A 22,431-nucleotide genomic window follows, 5' to 3' on the forward strand; every position below is an offset into this window, starting at 1 on the left:
ATTTTAATTGATTTTAATGAACTTAAATAGCCACATTGCCTAGTGACTTCTGAAAAGATCAGCTCATATTTAAAATAACAGAGATCTGTATGTGTTGGCATAAAAAATCCATAATAGATTGCTAAGGTAGGTTATATAGAGAATATTTAGAAGTAACCTTTTTGTGCACATGCACAGGTGTGGGTGTTCGCGTACATACAATCCAAGGGCTCCACACTAAAATGTCATCAGTAGGTACCAGACAGTTAGCAATATGGGTGATTTTTACTTTCTTCCTTAAACTTTTCTGTACTGTCTGAAATTCCCAAAGCAGATTGTAATATTTTTAAATACAGAAAGGTGCAACAATTTTCATTTTAAAAAATAAAATTGCTAAAAGCTAATGCTGTAATAGTTTAGGAAAATTGCTGATGGTACTGCAAATTGATACAATCACTTCAGAAAAAATTAAATATGTCCATACCTCAAGAACGTATCTGGGAAAAAAAAAAAAAACACTCAAAAGAAGGGAAAAAGATTTCTTCAGAAATCTTGTCCTTAGAGAATAATTATTCCAAATTATTTTGCAACAAGTTCATTACAACTCTCTTTAAGTGTGTCTATAGTTTATAATGGAATGTGAAAAGGGAAAAATGTTAAAAGCTGATTTAGGATAGTATGACATTATCTGTTTTATTTTCCTTTAATATTTTAATACTATCTCAAGAAATAAATCTTTGTAGAAAAGTTAGTGCTTCAAAAGGATAAGCAGCACTAATTACTGAAAAATAATCCCATGGTTCCCAATGACTTAACACAACTGAGGCTTATCAGTCATTCACATCATTTTGATGTAGTTGGGACAGCTGTCCTGTATGGCTATATTTTGAGTGGTAACTCCTTTCATCCATTGGCCTCCACTGTCACTATGAAAGGGAGGAGATAATATAGAGGATCGTGTAAGAAGTTTGATGGCCAGACTTACATTCCATTGACCGGAATCTAGTCACATGACCCAGATTCAACCACAAGGGACCTTGATAGATGTAATCTCCCTTAATGCCCAAAAAGAATGATAAACTGGTCATATTCGTTTGCTTTTTTGATAAATGTATTAAGTAGGTGAATCATGTTGGTGGACGCTGCTGTGAAAGTGCCAAAGACTATATTTTATTTATTTATTTATTTATTTTTTATTTCCAGCATAACAGTATTCATTATTTTTGCACCACACCCCGTGCTCCATGCAATCCGTGCCCTCTATAATACCCACCACCTGGTACCCCAACCTCCCACCCCCCGTCCCTTCAAAACCCTCAGATTGTTTTTCAGAGTCCATAGTCTCTCATGGTTCACCTCCCCTTCCAATTTCCCCCAACTCCCTTCTCCACTCTAAGTCCCCATGTCCTCCATGCTATTTGTTATGCTCCACAAATAAGTGAAACCATATGATAATTGACTCTCTCTGCTTGACTTATTTCACTATATTTTATTTTTTTAATAAAAAATATAATCACAAGTATCATATAACTGTTTTAGTCCATCCAGTCTACTATAACAAAATACCATAGATTGGGTGGCTTAAACAACAAACATTCATTTTCCCCAATGCTGGAGAATGAAAGTCTGAGATCGAAGTGCTAGCTGATTGTGTGTCTAGTGAGAGCCTGCTTCCTGGTTCATGGAGGCCTATCTTCTTACTGTAACTTCACATGGAAGAAAGAAGTAAGGGAACTCTCTAGAATCTCTCTTATAAGCGCACTAATCCCATTTTTGAGGGCTCCACCCTCATGACCTACCACTTCCCAAAAGCCCTACTTCCAAATACCATTACATTGGGAAATAAGATTGAACCTACACATTTGGGGGGTAAATATGCAGTCTATAGCAATAATAATTACCCAGCTCCTACTGTCCAGAATTGGCCATTTTTAACATTTTTTTATATAACATTTTGTTATCATATTGCATTATACAGATCATTCTGCACATTTTCTTCATCATCAGCCTCTGTTCAACCAATGCTATGGAACAGTGTTCATACTTAGCATTGTAGTTTAATTATAGTCATGTAGTTGATTGCATGAATATACCACATGTTTATTTCTCTATTAATTATGGGATATTATGGTTATTCCCATTTTTCTCTATAATAATTCTGCAAAGGACACCCTTCAACTTGCCTTCTTAAGCATCTGGAAGAGGATTAATGCCTAGAAGGGACATTGTAAAGTCAAAAATACTCAACTTTTTTCAACATGTTAAACATGTATAACTTGTATACATTTAAGACATAAAACACACATATACCAAATTTGCAGCTTACAGTAACTCAGAAGGGAGAGATAACATGTTAGATGACAAAAGTCAACTTTCAAATTTCACTAAGTTAAAATATGGAGTTATAACCACCAAGATGGAACTCTTATATTTATTCAAAAGAATTAACTGCCCATTGCAGAAAGGTGGAAATATAACTAGATAGTAGTTTATCTGAAAAGTGTCTAGGGATGTTAGTTAACCTCTGCTTCCCTGTAAAACAACAGTGTAGTGCTGTTTGGACTCCCAACATCTACACTGATACAACTATATTAATAGAAGAATGAGTTTTACAGGTTCTCAACTCTAAACTTATTATGCTCTACCAAGTCAGAACTCCATGACATTTAAACAAAACTAATTCATATTAACATAGCAAAAAATAGAAAGCAGTAACTTCACATACTACAGTGCAGAGGGTGGGGATGGAGTAAAGCTGTAAGAACTAACCCAGGCATCCATACTGCTATGACCCTGTATCTCCCTTTTACTATCCCCATCAGTGCATCTTTCTGCCTGCTGGATTTATTCTCTAAGCCACCAGCTGTGTGAGGCTAGTCATGGCTATAACAGATCTAGATGATCCTCATCTGCATTTCCAATTCAGAAACTCCCAGGGGAAGCCTCTTTTCAACCAATGCAATGGTCTGAATTTTGTGCACCCCAAATTCATAGGTTGTACTCCTAACCCCCAGTGTGATAGTGTTAACACCTGAAGCTTTGGGCAGGTAATTAGGTCATGAGGGTAGAACCCTCAAAAGTGCAATTAGTGCCCTAATAAAAGTACCCAGAGAGCTCTCTTACCATTTTTTCCCCCTGTCATTTGAGGATATGAGAAGTCAGCCATCTGCAACCTGGCACAGGGCTCTCACCAGAACCCAGCTTGCCTGGCATACTGATCTGGGACCTCCAGCTTCCAGAAGTCTGAGAAACAATGATCTGTTGTTTATAAGCCAGCCCAAACACCCAGCATGGGTCTTGTGCCCATACCCTGGACAAATCAGGATGACAACCCCCTCTAGACTCATTGGTTAAAACAGGAGAAGAGCAATGACTCTCTAAAGCCTTAAGAGGCTCACTGTTGTCCAGGAAGCCAATCTGTATCTTCTAAAGTTATTGTCCCTCCTGTAAAAGTCATTAAGATTATAGTTTTTTGCAACCGTGTTTATTTTACTTGTCTTTCTTAGAACTATCTCCTGATTCTGCATTTTATTTAGGCTGTGTGGTTAATGTCACATAGACAATGAGTCCTAGATATATAAAAGTAAAAGAAAATACATGACATTTTATTCATGAGGTGATTTTTTCCCATTGATTTAATATTTTTAGGACTTATTAAAGTAGAATACTTGTTTATCACAGCTGGTATCAAGAAAGTACTTCTATCAGTTGGATGGAGCCCTTGCAAAGTTTTGTACCTGACAGGTACAGTCAGAGTACCTGCTTAAACTATGTGTCTCGGTCATTACCAACCTTGATATTTATTGAGCTCTGACTATGGGCAACCCCATAGGTGTGGGTCTATGCCAAGGCATTTATAATGTCACAGGTCTAATACAACTGTGTGAGTAACAACCAGAGATGGATCAAATGCAGACAAGGGCCTCATCAGCCACTAGTTTCTGAGTAGTGGCTCCAGCTCAACATCAGATCTTCAGAGGGGGGCCTCAATAGAAACCAGACAAGAAAAAGATATTTGGAAGAAATGAGATTCCAACAGGACATAAAGGAGTAAAGACAATTGGTTACAAAGAGAGAAAGAGAACTAGGAGAGGACACAGACTCCTATTTAAGAATATTTCCCTGGACACTCCACATCAGTGGGTCTAAAACAAGACCTAGAGGCAGAATTACCTGGAAAAAAAAAAATCTGATCCTGGGCCCCCAGCCCAAAAGTTGCCATCCAGTCCATGTGAGCAGAGTTTCCTAATTGCCGATAGTTTCCTAATCTGTAGCACTTTCTGTCAGACACTTAGCGTCTAAGTCTTTTATGCATACTATTAACTCTCTAAATCCCCATTATAACTGTAAGAATTAGGAACTAATGATTATCATGCTTTATGATGAGAAAACCAAAACCCAGAGAAGCTAAGGAGCTTGACCAATGCCGCGTCCGGCTGGGATTTGAACCCAGGCAGCGAGGGAGCCTGCAGAGTCTGTCTCCAATCGCTTTGCTGCATGGTTTTCAAAAAAGATAAAGTGATGGTTGCACATCTCTCTGGGTGATTCTGATGAATCCAGTTGTCAGACCAGCATGTGGAAAGCATGGTCCTGTAAACATGAGAAAATTATCACTCACTGAATGCTACTTAAGAGAAGAAACTCTGTGTTCCCCAGTGCCTGGTCATAGTAAATACAGAATGCTGTTGACTATACTTCAGAGAGAGGGAAGCTGGAGAAGCAAGGGTTTGCAAGGGGAAATCTTGTGAGCCTGCTACTGCAAGAAGAAAGTGGGACGAACCTAGTGACTCATACCCTGTTTCCTGTCCCCATTAAAGGAAAGTGCCAAGAAGCAGAGAATAAGAGATGCATCATTCTGACCCCACTTGTAAGGCCCCGCCCAGCCTCTTAATCTTTTGCCTCTTTGTGCCACATACTATCTTCATTACTTGGAGAAACAAGGCTCTCCACTTTCTTCTTTCAGCGCATTCTGCCCCTAGTTCTATCCTCTTTAGAAACATTACAGAAGAGGAAGAGAGATGCCGAACTCCAAGCGGTGGTTTCCCTTTTCTTTAAGAAAGCCAATAAATTGTACATAACAGGTACTTTTAGGATGAGTGAGTAGAAGAAAGAAGGCAAAAAGGTATGGATAGATGTCGAATAGTTCACCATTATTTATGTCACCTGTAGATTTAGCAGGACTGGCTTTTCCTCCGGTGGCATGTGATATGATATTATGAGAAGGCCACCGTCCTTCAAATTGGGCAGCTTAGGTTCGATCCTGCCTCCACCACTTACTAGCTGTGTGACCTTGAGCAAGTGACTTATCCTCATCTTTTTTTAAAAAAATGATTTTATTTATTTGAGAGAGAGAGAATGAGCGCTTGCATGAGAGAGAGCAGAGCAGAGGAGGCTCCCCACTGAGCAGGGAGTCTGAAGTGGGGCTCTAACCCAGGACCCGGGATCCATGACCTGAGCCAAAGGCAGATGTTTAATCAACCAAGCCACCCAGGTGCCCCTCCTCTATCTTTTTTAAAATGAAGATAATAATATCATTTCATTTAAACTTGTGATAATAACAGCACTTATTTCCAAAAGGTGCTTTGAGATAATGTATATGCTAAGTGCAATGTCCAATACATTTTTTAAAAAGCTCAATTGTTGATAATGCTATCACCAGGAATGGTATTGAATCTGGTTATTTGAAATTGCCCTTCTGATACCCTTTCAGGGTGAAACTTTGTAGGTGTTATTTCTTCTGGAAGGCAAGACTTGTTTTAGCATCTGAAAAGCAACGTCAGACTTTATTCAGATTGGCACAGAAGGGGGAAAAGGAGGAAGGAAAAAGGAAAGGAGGGAAGGGAGGAAAAAATGCAAAACAATAGATAACGTTTCTTTTTCTGAAAACCGCATCGATATTTCTTCATACTCATGGCAATTCAAAATATTTGGCTATCAGCGATGAAGTTAGCCAGTTAAAATTCTCAGCAAGGAGATAGTCTGTTTCTGAGAAAATTGTATATCCAGAAAGTCTCGAGGACCTAAATAGTCCATGTGCAGAAAAGGGAAAATTTCCAGGTTATGAACTCAAGTCACCCCAGCCAGAGAGCTCAATGAATATCCTCAGGGTTGAATTTGTTCTAGATAAGTATATCATTTATTTATATAAGAATTTATTTCGGGGGGCGCCTGGGTGGCTCAGTGTATTAAAGCCTCTGCCTTTGGCTCAGGTCATGATCTCAGGGTCCTGGGATTGAGCCCCACATCAGGCTCTTTGCTCAGTGGGGAGCCTGCTTCTCCCTTTCCCTCTGCCTGCTGCTCTGCCTACTTGTGATCTCTATGCATCAAATAAATAAATAAAATCTTAAAAAAAAGAATTTATTTTCATACATCAAAATCAGTATAGTACATTAGAGTTAACAAACCTGAATTTGAATTCCAGCTCCAACACTTAATAGTTGCATGGCCCTAGACAGACTGCTAGCAACTATACACTTCAGTTTCTTCATGGCTAAAGGGGAAACCATGATGTTACCTTTTGCATCCACATGTTGGGATGATTCAACATCATACACCTAGAGAACTTAGCCCCAAATCCAGCATAACGTAAGCACTCAGTAAATATTGTCTATACTTATGTTCATTGTTATTATTATTTTCAGCTCCCTACCTTTATGAAGTGCATCCTTCTCTAGCACGTCAGTACAGACTCAGCATGGCCCAGAGTGAGCAGTCCCGTGGCTTTTGCTATGCTCAGGCCATATCCAGAGCCCATATCCAGAGCCCACCCGTACAAACAAATGCACCACTCCTTTTACTCCATCTTAATCTTTCTCTTTTTCCACATCTTGCATCTGGAGATAGTCTCTGTCAAAATGGCTTTAGGCTGCCTCCCCTCTCTGTACAAAAGTCCTTAAAACCTCTACTCTTACAAGCAATTTTTTTTTTCCTTCCCACTATCTTGGAAATGAAGAAAGATTCCCCTCCGTTCATCTAGCACTGATTTTTGACTTATAATTCCATTTCAACAAAACCACTTGCACTAATGTTTATCCATGGTGTAAATAATTCATTAGCAATGTATATTTGTTTGATGTTTATGTCCTTGCCGTGTGTCTGCAGAGTCTGTTATAGCAATCAAGGAAATATCAAGACTCAGTCACCAAGGGAAATGGAAAATTCCCCTCTTTAAATAGGTGAAAATGTAAGGCACATGCATGTCAGTCTCAGGAATGCAGAATGCTAGCATGGCAAGGGACTTTGGAATCCACATATTTTAACATTATCACTTTATAAATGTGGAAAATAAGTCTCAGAGTATTACACCAGGGCCATTGCGACATTCTGGATTGGGAGGGAGGCTGAATGCTGGGAAGGGAAAAAGATAGGAATGGCAAAGCCAGATACACAGTGGTTAAAACCAGGGTTTTGACACTGTAGACCACATCTTAGGAAGTGTTTCACCCTGGACAGAAAATACTGATATTCCAGTAGTAGGTACTCCTTGTACCTGGAGGGGTAGCCAAGTATTTCTCGCCTCTCTCCAAAATAGCGGGTTGTCTTCAAACTACTTGGGTCATTACTGTCATCTCCCTGACCTCTTCACTAAGACCCAAGAATGAAATACAAACTGAAAACTAAATTTTAGTGTTTCCTGACACTAGAGAGGAGCAAGGTGGTATATTCTCTGCTGAGTTTCTTTAATGCGCAGGAATGCTGGTAGCCATGGGTTTTCTGGACCCAGATCTTAAACCCACATCAGCTATGGCTGCACACAGAGTGCCCAGAGCTGGCAGGTGCAGCTTATCATGGGCCACATTAGTACTCCAATGTCATCTCCAAGCATGGCAGTGGAAGCTTCAAGGCAGCAACAGTGAGAGAGAGTTGAGAATCCAGAGCAGAAAGTTCTAGATGCTTACCACTATTTACTCTACAGAGTATTCAAGTGGGACTCACATATGGAACACTGTGGGAGTAGAATTGGAATATCCCTGTCCCCCTGAAAGTCACAGCATAGTCCCTGGCATCCAGGGGCTAAGAAAATTTCATACCCTAAGGTTGAACCTAGACAAAGTAGAGAGTGGGCAGAACCCATTAACTATAAGGGGGAAAAGAGAAAGAAAAAGAATTTAAGGGATACTCTAGGCCCAAATGGCATTATTGGTGAAGTCTACCAAATATTTAAGGAATAATTTAAACCAATTCTACTTTGTTCATCAAGGCCAGCGTTATTCTAACACCCAAACCAGACAAAGACATTTCAAGAAAAGGAAACTATAGACTGATATCAGTATCTTGAAAATAGATAGCAAAATTCTTAACAACAGTGTAGCAGCAAAATTTTATGCCCTCCCCCACCCTGGGTTTTCAAGCCACAAGAACAGGGGAGAAGGAGAAAACTCAGGAAAGGGCAGCAAAAAGGAAACATGGGAAACTCAATCCAAAGAAGAGGGTTGGAAGCAAGTGATGGATGACATTGCCTATAAGAATTTTCCAGGCATTTGATCCTACTGGAGAGTGTCTTATAAAGATGCCCTGGTGTCTAGTTCATGAAGATTCTTGGGTTGGGCTGCCCAGAGGCAGAGCCTGAGATGAGATTCTGGTGCATATGATTTGCTGAGGGGTTGTTCTCTAGGAAAATAGATAAGTGAAGGGAAAAGATAAGGAAAGAGCAGACACATATCAAGGATATAGTCCCAGATAAAGTTTATCCTTGAGCTGATCCACAGGGTGTGCTGGAGTCTAAATTGCACCACAGAGTTGTTCTATTTTGAGGCAAGGGGATGGGCATCATATGTACTCTGATTCAGTCCGTTGTTAGGTGCTAGGGAGTAAGAGGGTATAGCCATCCAGTATTCCTGGGTTAGATGGATCATGAGCTAAGGGTAATTCTCTGCAGAACTCAACAGATATAAGCTGTTAGCTGTCACACTCACTATACATGAGGAAGTAGACATCACAGCTGCAAGGGGACCCTCGGTGTGGCACCAACAGTATCTACCAAGGAGAACCCACGACACGTGGTGTCTGAAGTAAGTATGGTAGCAGAGTTAGGATAGGAGGCATCCAGCAACTATTCAGATGGTAGATTAGGAGGACCTACAGCTAATTGCGTAGGGAGGGGCCAGTAGAGTTTAGCCGATGGGCCATGAGAAGTACAAGATCAAACTCAAGTTGCTGGCCCTGAGGAAGGAGTGATGGGGCCATTTTCAAAGACCAGGAAAGAAAGGAAAAGGGCAGGACTTGGAAGGATATACCAATTCTGCCTTGGGTCTTTCCAGTTTGAAAAGGGGATAGATAGCTCTTGCATAGCGTACCTTGAGCTCCATAAGAGTTCAGGGACCAACTACATGAGGAAGGTGGGGCCAGGGCCATGAGGAAGGGACATGAGAAAGCCAAGAGGTCTTGCCCAGGGCTCCTCATCCTTTCTGTACCAGAGCAAGTCCCATTGTCTTGATTTGGTTGCCCCAAATTCTGACTCTGAGAAAAGGATTAAGGCACAGATACAGATAATGAAGCTGGAAAGGAAGAAAGAGCCACAAAGCGTGTATTAATGAGTAGATTTTCTCTGAGGACAGTAGGGGCTGTTGGAGAACCTCTGAAGGTTGGTGTGGAACTCACCACAAGTATTTCCCACCGAGTGGTGGGGAACTAGAGTCTTTTTCCACCATGCTTGGAACCACATTAGTTGAGAGTGGCCCCAAGGGGGGTCTCAATCCCCTCAATTCCACGCACCCCTGCAGGCCATCTGAGGAATCCTCTGTAGAGCCTCTAGAAGAAAACTCCTGGGCAGAGGAGCAGGGACACCATCTGTCTGTCCCCGCTGGTGAACTCAAGCCAGACCAATGAATATGGAGCAAGATTTCAATGGCTTCTCTATGTCTGCTCCTCTCTGTTTCACATATTGAATTTCCGCATAGGATATTTTTTTTTTAAAGATCTCCCGTGAGGAAGAACAGATCAGGCAATAGTTCTATAATCAAACGTCCACGGCTGAAAGAGGGATTGTTGCTTTCTCTGGTCTCACCTCCAATTTTCCAAGTAAAATGAATAGTGTACCCTGGGGACATCCCTCCCATTATCTGGTCTTGGTGGAAAGGGACCACAGTAGATGCAGGATAATCTCTGCCATATCGATTTCCTGTGCGAGCTCCTTGTGCCTCCAGGGAGACACCACCGCTTTCAGGGCCTATTAGCAGTTTTGTCTTTTAACCTCCCAGTCAGCCAGCATTGGGAGTCCTGCAGAGACTCGAGCTCCAACGACTTCACCAACACACGGCCTGGCCAGACAGGAGCTCACCGTACCCTGTGTCGAAGCTGGAAACTGCACTTTCCACCAGCCCAGGGATAAGCAAAGAATGGCATTCAATAAAGCCTAAGTTATACAGCCCAGCATGGCAGGGAAGCCGGAAGGACCCTCACACAATGAGCCAGGCAGCTGTGGCCATCAATCAAGTGTCACCTGGGTTCCCAGCATGTAGGTCGAGCCTGGATCCTGCCAATCAAACTGAAAATCTCTTTCCAGAGGAGGAATTGGGACAGCTAACCCTGTGAATGACAAAGGCTATCATTCCAGCAAAGCCGTTCAATCCCACAACCTGGAAAAGAAGGACCATATCACCAGTATGATGCTAAAAATATGCACTACGTATAGGGAATAATTTTCTGTTTATATTCATTTCTAGGAAATTCTTGGCAAAGGCTCTACCTTCCCAGGAAAATTTGATACAGAAATGACAATAAAACATATTGGATATTTATCACCTTTTTAAAAAAAAGATTTTATTTTTTTATTTGAGAGAGAGAGAGGGAGTGAGAGAGCACAAGCGGGGGGAGGGGAGAGGCAGAGGGAGAAGCAGACTCCCCGCTGAGCAGGGAGCCCAGTGTGCGGCTCGATCCCAGGACCAGAACCCGGGATCATGACCTGAGCCGAAGGCAGACACTTAACAGACTGAGTCCCCCAGGCCCCCCAATATTTATCACCTTTTTCAGGATGTAGAACCACCTTACTGTCCTTTTTGATACTTTAACATTTCCTTTAGGCTGGACCAAGCCCAAGGGGAAGCTATAATTATCTGTGTTTTGGTAAAAAATATCATGATGACAATTTAGTTCAGTACTCACTGTAGTCTTTATTATGCTTTTTATGTAACGGGCAACATTCCTGTTAATTTATGAATTGCTATCAACCTGCACCTTCTTCACTGTTTTCGGTGCTTTCTCTTAGACCTCAGAAACCCATGCAAACATAGTCTCCTGAGCTTGTAACTTAGCCTTCTTACTGGGAATATTCACTAAAGGTGTATCACATGGTACTTCAGAATGAGCTCTGGGGCCAGGCTGTCTGGGCTGGATTCCTATTCTGCGATTCATCGAGCATGCAACATTAAGCAACTTACTTAACCTCTCTGAGCCTCGACTTCATCATCTGTCAGTTGAGGATAATAGCGCCCACCGAATAGGGTTGTTGTAAAAGCGCATAGAATCACGCAGGGCACAAGTGCTAATTTTGATCTCATTACTTCTCAGATCGTTACTGCCGGCTCCCCTGGTCACAGGTATAATTACAAATGTGCCCTTGAATTGGAAATCCTCACAAACGGCTCCCTACACAGGTAATGCAGAGTCGTTAAAGCACGGGAGCAATGAAAAGAGTTAAGATTTCTAAGAGGCCAGCAGGAAGGTCGGAGTATGCTTCAAAGTCCGAAGCAGCCCACAGTGGCAGTGGCCCTAAGCATCCATCACGTGATGGAGCAAAGGAACCCCTGCTTCTGGAGGGAGGAGGGCAATCACCAGGTGATAGCACAGGTGGTAAGCGTGACCCTAGACCAGTCGGGTGAGGCAGACCCCCAAGCCAGCTAAGAAACCAACATGCGGTTGAGCTGCGTCATCTCATAGTGAGGCTCTTCGCCATTGTCATTCTCCTCTTGCCACATGAAACCATCCCTGCAAGGCCATGCTGCTCACATGCCTTCTGTAGCATGGAAAAACAGGCCTGTTATCTCAGTGTCTGGGGACTTCCCCCATCCTGACTCTGCATTTTCCCAAGCAGGTCCCTTGTTCAGCCTTACAAACAGTTGGTCATCAGAGGAACTTATTGTACGACGGCACAGACTAAGAAGACACTTAGAATGAGAACATTTGGAGGGGTCATAAAATGTTGGAGAAAGAGGTCCTCATTGTTAGAAACCCTCATTGCTAGGGTTTCTAACTTAATTGGCAGATGAATTGTTTTGGCAAATGAAATTGAACATGGAGGCTCGGGGAAGAGAAACACAAGATGCAGAGCTGCTCTGTTGAAAGAAGAGCCTGAAGGCCCCCTTGGCTTGGCCTAGTCTATCAGAGAAGCTTCTAGCTCTACAGAACCTGTTGGGAGAAAACTGCTCTGGTGCCTGGGGGACAGAAGAGGAATCATGGTCCCAGTATTCATTTCTTGGGGCTGCCATTACAAAATGTATAAACTAAATGGCTTAACCAATAGATCGTCTCATAGTTTTAGAGGCTAGAAGTCCAAAATCGAGGTGTTGGCAGGGTTGTTGGCTCCTTCTGAGAGAGAGGAGGTAGAATCTGTTCTGTGGGTCTTAGGCTCCTAGCTTTGAGTGGTTTGTGGGCAATCGTTAATGCTCCTTGGCTTCTAGAAGCATCACCCTAACCTCTGCCTTCATATTTGCATGGAGTTCTGTATGTCTGTCCATCTCTGTGTCCAAATTCCCCCTTTTTAAAAAATTTTTTATTTTTAAAATTTCTTTTCAGTGTACCAGAATTCATTATTTATGTACCACACCCACTGTTCCATGCAATACATGCCCTCCATAATACCCACCACCAGACTCACCCAATTTCCCACCCCTCCACCCCTTCAAAACCCTCAGATTGTTTTTCAGAGTCCATAGTCTCTCATGGGTCACCTCCCCTTCCAATTTCCCCCAACTCCCTTCTCCTCTCTAACACCCCTTGTCCTCCATGCTATTTGTTATGCTCCACAAATAAGTGAAACCATATAATAATTGACTCTCTCTGCTTGACTTATTTCACTCAGCATAATCTCTTCCAGTCCCGTCCATGTTGATACAAAATTGGGCATTCATCCTTTCTGATGGAGGCATAATACTCCATAGTGTATATGGAGAAATTCCCCTTTTTATAAGGACATCACTATATTGGATTAGAGTTCACACTGATGACTTCATCTTAACTAATTACATCTACAATGACTGCATTTGCAAATAGAGTCAAATTCTGAAACACTGAAAATTAGGACCCAATACATAAATTTTGAGTGACAGCATTCAATGCATCACAGTCCCTGTGGGTCACCTACTAAGCTGGTCACCAACTAAGGGATTGAAGAACAGGATGGAAAAGGGGAAAGGACGATAGGGAGGTGAAAATAACATCCTTAGCTGAGAAATTACAGGATAAATGGCTCAAGGTGGCCACCTGGCTCCCAAGAAGAGAGCCAGCCACAGCTGTTCATAAAGGACAGAGCCGACAGTCGACAGTCGAGCCATCTATGCAGAGTGTGCCTGAGAAGCCCAGTGTTTGATAAGATGCCCTTTCTGCCACCAGCAGCACACACAAGATCTTTCTCCTGCTTCCAGGGGCTTGCACCTCCACATAACCTCTACAGACTGGCTACGCCATCTTTGTAGGCTACCAGATTCCCAACAGAAAATACTGATTCTGCACGGGTTTGGAGTTCTGCTATTTTAGGCAGCCAGTGAAGGAGCTGCATGGATGTCCTGCCCTTACAACAAAGATCAATGAGACCAGAGAAAATCTGGGTGCATGAAACCTTAAGAATCCAGAAGGGTGGTGCAGGATTCCTTCCCCATGACTTAAAAGAACCTCTCTGCCCATTTACAGAAAGTCTCCCCTAGAAGAGGGGATAAAGGTCATTATCAGGGCAGACTTTGGAAAATTCTGATGTCCACGTTGCATCCCAAACCACTTAGAGCAGAATGTCTGGAGGCAGTATCCAGATCCCAGTCACAGTGTGCCACCAAGCTGCAGTATTGCTGCTTTAGAAGTTAGGGAGGTTTGGAGGCTCTGGGTGGCTCGGTCAGTTGAACATCTGGCTCTTGGTTTTGGTTCAGGTCATGATGTCAGGGTGGTGAGATCAAGTCCTCCGTTGGCCTCTGTGCTCAGCAAGGAGTCTGCTTGAGATTCTCTCTCTTTTCTCCCTTTGTCTCTCCCCTCACTCAAGCACACACACCCTCTCTCTTAAATAAATAAACAAATCTTTTTAAAAAAAGAAGTTAGGGAGGTTTATGTATATATCTATAAAATAGAAATATAAGTATATATGTGTATGTCTGTGTATATACATAAACAGACTGTATATATTATTATATATATAAATATACATGTATATACTATACCTTATATATGTAACTTGGATATATATTATATATATAGTATATATATAACCACATACATACAAGCACAAAAATACACATACATGGATATAAAACATCTATTTTCCAACAGTTGGAAAAAAGAAAAATACGTCCTTCCCAGTGTCATGCTACAATATTGTTTCACAGGCCTACCCAAAAATCATTTAATTGCCTAGGGAAATATGCCTCTGTTTGACCTTTTCCTTGCTATTGATTAGAGCTCAGCACTTTTACTAGTTAACATGTACATTTTTATCCAGTCCACATGCAAACAATCTCTGTCCAGCAGTAAAGATAATGCTTGAGGTTATGTTCCTATTGCCCTATAGGACACTATGAAGCTTTGTATCTTATCTGGCAACCTATTTCCAACCTATCAATCTTATCCTAAGTGTCTTTGTTCGTGTCTATAAATATCTAGTTCCTCTATTTTTCCTTGAATTAGTTTTGTCATATTATTGGTTCCCTCTTTAATGAACTGAATACATTTTGACATAAATTCATGGTATTTTGTATGAAACTCGTTTCTTCAACTTCTAAAAAATTATGCTTTGACAGTATTCAGACTCTTGTATACTCTTCATCAACCCCCTTAACTTGCCTGCCATGTTGGCACTCCCTGATGCTGTAAATTCCCATATTCTCATTCACAGTTGAGTTAAGTCCATAATTCACCTCAGGTTAATGGTTAACCAAATTGTCCAGCTAGTCACTCATCAGAGCTCTGTGAGAATAAACCCAAGGAAGGTTATGTTTTGGAGGAGCAAGAGTCAAGAGAAGCAATGCAATGCCTAGGAGGAAGGAGAGGGGTCATTTAGTAAAAGAGAGAGGAAATATGGTAGCCCTTAGCACCTGAGGATGGAAGACAGAAGCAGAGCACCTCAATTAAGGAGGAGGTTAGAGGCACAGGAGATTTTACTGAATTTGCAGTTTTGGCCCAGAGCTAGCCTCGACTTGTTACATAAGGATAAATAAATGAAAGATGAATGAATGAGTAAAACAGATTTAAATGATTAGAGACTGGATCAAACAGCCTACATTGGACTCATCTGAAACATTTCTAACCTACTGGAGCTGCATGACAGAAAGCTTTAGGAAGGATGCCTGCCTGCTGCCCCCAAAATGCTCCACCGGCTGGACCCAAAGATCATTTGACTCTGACCTTGACAAAGTCATTTGTAGGCTGATTCAAAGGAACCTCAGCCTCAATCTGGAAATTCATCAACCTCTGACTATGTTCCTACTTAAGGGTCATATGCTATAATTTACCATGGAAAGTAACACTTCTTCCTTCTTTACTATTGCTAGTAAGACTTATTCCCTGTGACATTAGCTTCTGAGAGACTCAACTGAGCAAGCAAATTACAGGACTGAAGTCAGGGATATGTCCCTCTCTGATCCCTGACATGGTTGCACACTAAGCTGAAGTCAGCATTTTTCAGATAGTTCATCAGCAATACTAGGAGACCTTTCTAGCAAGGTCGCTGTGCCACTAAAGCAATCATGTGTGTGAGTGCCCCCAGCCAGACTGAGCTAATTTAACATGAAGTAATCAGAGATAAGAAAAAGCCACAGGAGTTATAAAAATATACACATCAGGTATCCTTGCCAAGGAGGAAGGGGAAGTTTGCTGGAGGTGAAGGGAATGCACCAAAATGATAAGAAAAGTGAAGTCAAGAATGAAATGAAGATTTTATGAGAAGTTAAGATAAATAATGGAACAACTCTTTTTCAAATATAAACAGAATAAGAGGCCAACTAAGGACTCAGCAGGGTTTGCCAAGAATGGAAGGAAGGTCACTTGTCAGAGGAGTTAGACGTTTCAGAAAAGATGGGTGGGTGTGTGTTTTCAGCACCCGCCAGGGAAGAAAATGCACAGGGAGTCAAGGCAGAGAGTTTTCCTTAAGGAAGAAAAACGTAGTAGCGACAACCGCTGGGGCAAGGACATCTCCAGGGTAGAGAGAGTATGTAAGTCCATTTGGGAATACTGAAGTCAGGAATCCCTGGTGCTCCTGAGGAGGAAAAGAAACCGTTATGAGCATAGGCCCAGTAAGAGAGGCTTAGTCTTCCATATTTTCAGTCTCAACTCCAGAAGACAGACATCACGTACTTCCTCTCGCCAACAAACATCAGACATGGTGGTAGGACCTCACTGCTTGAGATGAAAGTCAAGGCTAAGCACGAGCTCCCTTCCTTACAGCCAAATTTCATCAGTCCTCTTTCCATTTCCTTCTCATTCTGGGGGTAGAGCTGGTACGAACACTTAATCTTAGACCAAGGAGAACTAGCGAAGGACCTAGAAATAAGACCTTTTCCAAAAGCCCGTGCTCTCAACTTGTACACCCAAGTTGGTACCAAACAGCAATTTCCAGCTTTTTCTGGCCCCATGAGGCCCCTATGGTCTATTTCAGTGACTGGTGTTCAAAAAAACTCATTAGGAAAAGATCATTTTATATCTCTACCTCACACTAGACTGAAAAAATAATTCCAGGTAGATTTTCATAAACCAAAAAAGATATTAGAAGAAAATATGAGCTAATGTTGGAGACCATTCTTCTACCTATGAGTCAAGTGTTAGGAAGAATGAAGCAAAAGCTGTGTGGTAGATGCCATTGGTACCTGGTCCATGTCCCCTGGGATCTTTTTGCTCTTGTGCCATAGCCCAGCTTCTGCAGTACTGCTGTGATCGATTCTCTGGAGAATTGCCCATTGTCAGTTTCAGGCAAAGTGGCTGGGAGCTTCTTTCCTCACCTTCTTGAAGCTGAGGTTAGACCTGACCCCAAATTGTATCCTTGCCTGTTCCTCATCCCCTTCCTCATTCCCTCCCTTCACTTGCAGTTTTCTCCGGAGTCTTTCTCTAACAGATCATCAGTAGACAAATCTCCATTCTCCGGAGTCTTTCTCTAACAAAGCATTAGTAGACAAATCTCCATTTCAGCCTCTGTTTCTGGGTACCTCAACTATGATACCTGATATAACTAAATAAAAATATAAGTAAGTATTATGTGGAAAGATATCATGAATAGATTGGAAAAGATATTTTATACATGTATACATATATGCATATAGATTTATATCTATGTTATGGGTATAATTGTGTGCCCCAAAATTTATATATTGAAGTCTTCATGCCCAGTAGCTAAGAATGTGACTGTATTTGAAGATACGGTCTTGAGAGAGGTGATTAGGTTAAAATGGGGTCCTTAGAGTGGGCTCTAATCCAATTTTACTTATTTCCTTATAGAAAGGAATCGAACACAGACACCAGGGGCATACTTGCATATTGGGAGGACCCTCTCAAGACACTGTGAAAAGGCAGTTGTCAGGGAAAATCTCTGTGTTTTTCCTTTACTCCCACACAAAATACTTCTGACACTAGATGTGTGGGGGTTTTTTCCCTCATATCAACCAATTTAATTCCATTCAACCTGCAATTCAATTCAATTTTGACACTAACCAGTGTTAGAGTCGATCCCAGAGGTGAAGAGCTCAGTCCCTTAAGACCACCCTCGACCTCAGACTGCAAGCAGTTAGTCCCCGGGTTGCCTACAACTTCTGTTGAGCTGGCTACAAATGAGAGTTTCCCACCACACACTCCTTTAATTCGATTGTTTGCTAGAACAGCTCACAGAACTCTAGAACATTTACATTTACCATTTTATTTTACAGTAAAAGATACGATAAAAGATACAGCGGTCAATTGAAAGGATCATAGGGCAGTGTTTAAAGAGTCCCAAATTCAGGGGGTTCTGTCCTTGTGGAGTGGGGGGTGTTCCATCCTCCTACTACACTCATGTGTTCCCCAACTTGGAAGTTATTCAAATTCTCTAATTTTGGAATTTTTATGGAGTCTTCATGATGTAGATATAGTCAATCAGTAAGTTAGTCTCTAGACCCTCTACCCTTCCCAGAGGATGGGAGTAGAGCTGAAATTTCCAGCCTTCTAATCACAATTTGATCTTTCTGGTGGTCAGCCCTCCTCCTGAAACTATCCAGGAACCCACCAAGAGTCATTTCATTATAACAGATGATACTCTTATCTCCCAGGAAATTCCAAAGGATATAGGGACTTGTGTCAGAAACCAGGGTCAGAAACCAAATGTTAGAACAAAAGATACTCCTAGTGTTCTTAGCACTTAGAAAACTACAAGGGTTTAGGAGCTCTGTGTCAGGAATCAGGGGCCAGAATATTGGTTTTGTTGTGTGGTTTTTTTTTTTTCCTCCTTTATTTCACAGAAGCCATCTATAAGCCAAAGAGAGAGAAGCCTCAGGAAAAAAACAAACCTATAGATATCTTGATCTTGGGTGTGCCTCCGGAACTATGAGAAAATACATTCCTGTTGCTCAAGCCCCCAGACTGTGGCATTTAATGATGGGAGCCCTAGAAAACTAATCCAATCTATATAGAGATATAATAGATGTCTTTGACTCTCTCATACACATATAAAACAAAACATAATCAAAATATATAAAGAGGGGTGGCTGGCTGGCTGAGTCAGTATAGCATGCGGATCTTGATCTGAGGGTCATGAGGTCAAGTCTCCCATTGGGCATAGAGATTACTTTAAAAATAAATAAAGGAAAAAAAACCATAAATATCTACAGAAAGCATTAAAAAAATAGGGAAATGGACAAAGGACTTAAATGGACAATTCACTAAAAAATAAATCAAATGCCAATAAATATCGGAGAAGTTGTTCAGCTTCTTTATGTCCTCCTTTTGGGCTGCTTCTTCTCTACTGACCAAGCCCGGTCTCTCTACCAGTCCTTTGCATGTGGCTGTCCATTCCAGCTCTCCCTCATTATCATACCTGCACCAAGTGCCTGGACAGATCTGCGCACAGGTAAGTACTAGTAATCATTGGTGACAATTTAATAGTGTTCTGAGGTAGAGAAAAAAAACTAGTTTGAAGATAATTCAATTCAAAATGTTATCATAATGGCCCAAAAAAAAAAATCACAAAAGAGGAAGAATAACCAGCTCTAGTAAGTAAAAAAGAAAACTGTTTATCACAAGTCATGAAAGAAATGCAAATCAAAAGGCAATGAGATTACTTTTTCCAAGTTTCCATAATATACATAATGAAAAGCTAGAAAGCCTTGCTGCTTGGAGTTCAGTAAAAGGTATTTTTAGTTTGTTGGTGGCATTGTTAGTTAGTAAATACAGTTTGGCAAAGCATTTCTTTTCTTAAATGCTGAATAAATCAAAATATGGAAAACATCAAGGAGAGATCATGTTTATAGTCATGGTATTTATGATAATCAAAAATTAAAAATACTTCCAAATATCCAGTATTAATGGAATTGTCACAGCAACTACAGGACAGTCACTCAAGGAAAAAGGACAAATATAAAGATCAGATATCAATATGAAGTTAATATAAATGCATATAAAATATGCATATGTATAAAATTACACATGCATAACAACTGTACCTATGCCAACACATGTCAATAAGGAACTAGAAAGAATACGGAAAAGAATCTCAATTTTAGGATTTGTTTTTCTCTTCCTTTTTCTCTATTTCAAACGCTCAACATTTTTGTAGCGTACATTTCTTAAACACAAAAATTTTGTTAGGATAAACACACCACTCATATGTATGGATGAGTGAAGCAGACAATGCTTGCAATTTTATTTTTTTTTTATTTTTTTAAAGATTTTATTTATATATTTGACAGATAGAGATATCACAAGTAGGCAGAGAGGCAGGCAGAGAGAGAGAGAGAGGAGGAAGCAGGCTCCCTGCTGAGCAGAGAGCCCAACAGAGAGCCCAATGCGGGGCTCGATCCCAAGACCCTGAGATCATGACCTGAGCCGAAGGCAGAGGCTTTAACCCCCTGAGCCACCCAGGCGCCCCAATGCTTGCAATTTTAAAAAGGTTAATCCCAACATAGGAATCCCCAAATAAAGACCTTGATATTTATTTTTTAAAAAAGACCCTGATATTTATAACAACAGCTGACAGTTCCTGAAATCTTACTCTGTCACCACTGTACTCCATGCATTATAAGAACTTTCCCATGTAGCCCTCCAACAATTAAGTGAAGTAGGTAAGATTCTCTTCTCATCTAACAGATGAGACCATGGGGAACCAGAGACGTGAAGTAACCCTTCCAGGTGCATACAGTTTGCAAGTAGTTGTCACAAAGACTCCTAGCTGCCCCCCAAGATGCAGGTCTTTTCTTCTGTGATGGAGAATCACAGCTGGGAGGTGGCTGCCGAGCCAGGACTGTTCCCCAGGGCCCTCCCCCAACCTGACTTTGCATCCAGATGGAGCCATCTTACCAGAAGGCCCACAACACATCCGGTGACAACATGCTTTGTCTGCAGGGCAAACGCTGATCTATTAGGGAGGATCAGATCTACAAATCAGTCAAAAGGCTGAAACCAAAGGTGAATGATTAACAAAAATAATTGCCTTTTTCATTTAAAAAGTGGCGTTAAAATTTAGCAATATCATGTGTCACTGGTTCAACTGCCAGCATTTGAACAATGTTACTTCCCAGAACTGAACCAAGTGCCAGGAAATGGGCCATTTCCTACCCCACTGGTGAAGAGTAAGTTATGCTTTCTGTGGCAGGTTATCAACATGTATTGGGAGTCCAAAGACTTCAGAATTCTGTAAAATCCTTGATCTAGAAATTCTTTGGGATACTATCCTAATGAAATAAGAGACATGAGCACAGATACACAGCAAAAGTATTGTCAGTGTCAGAAATTTTTATAAGACTAGTGGAAACCACATAAATAGTTCTAGGGAAGTGGACAAATTCTACTTTGGCTACACAGTGAGTTACTATGCAGCTATTTTAAATTATATTCTGAAAGAATATTTAACAGCATGGAATGATCATGATACATTATACAGTGTGATTCCATTCTTACTGTGTTTTAAAAACACATCTATATCAGGCATGAGTTTTCTCCTTCCATACAGGTGCAAGAACTATCACATTTCCTTATTTCTCTAAATGGAATGAAATCTGGCCAAGAGTCCCATCCTGCCTGGCTGAAAGGAAGAACTGTGTCAGGGACTATTGCCCACCCTCTCACACACATGTGCGAGCACACACACACACACACACACACACACCCCTTCCTCTACAACCTCCTACTATCCTGGGGCTTATGTGGTACCAAGAAATGGAAAAGGGCCCATCTTTAGACCGTGCTCAGCTGTCCAACGCCAACTTCTCAAAGTACCCCTTGATATTGACAAGGACTGTAGGTCTGGAGGTGAGAGAGGGGGTGTGCTCGTAGCAATGGACTTGTCATTGGTTTGGCTTTGGGAGGCTGGTACTAATGATCCCAAAACATTGATGTTTAGTATTCTGTCTCCAGGAATAGACCACAGAGGCTTTGTCACTCGGGGGCGGGGGAGTGCTAGGTGAGAGGGGCACAGATCTCTGACCCTGAAGGCATCTGTGCTCTTCTCTCTATCTCTCTTAGGGACTTCAACTCTTTTCTAGGACCACTCCATTCTTAAAGCTCTATTGTCCTCTCCATGTAGGAAAATTCTGTCTTAATTCTATGATAAGTCTAATCTTCCAAGCTAAGGCCTTGGTTGATTATTTCTTCAATGACCCCTGAGACCCAAATAAACCATTACTCTCCATTCCTCAAACTGAATCTACATTCACATGCACACTCACACGAAAACCCACACACAAGCCCACACACAGATAAGCTTAAACCTTAGAATACAAAGGGGAAAGAGTGGTTTTTAATCTTTCTTCTCAGAAGTATGTGTGTGTGTTGGGAGAAGAGGATAAAAATGGAAGGGATGAAATAGTAGAAGTAGGAGAATTAATTACATTTTTATCCTCTCCCAACTAAGCAGTGAGAGCAAGTAATCAAACTTGCCATTAAAAAGCCTGGAAGATGTCAACTAGACTTCAATAAAAAAAAGTAATAAAACAAAAAGATGTTAAAAGTGTTTTTCATTGAGTACTGGGATTATAGGAAAATTCTTATGTTCTTCTTTGTATTTATCATAATTTTCTCAGTTTTTTACAATTAACATAGGTCATTTTATTATATTTCAAAGAATGCAAGTAATTTTTTTCCATG

The sequence above is a fragment of the Mustela erminea genome, chromosome 16 (genome assembly GCF_009829155.1).
Source record: "Mustela erminea isolate mMusErm1 chromosome 16, mMusErm1.Pri, whole genome shotgun sequence".
Lineage (NCBI taxonomy): Eukaryota > Metazoa > Chordata > Mammalia > Carnivora > Mustelidae > Mustela > Mustela erminea.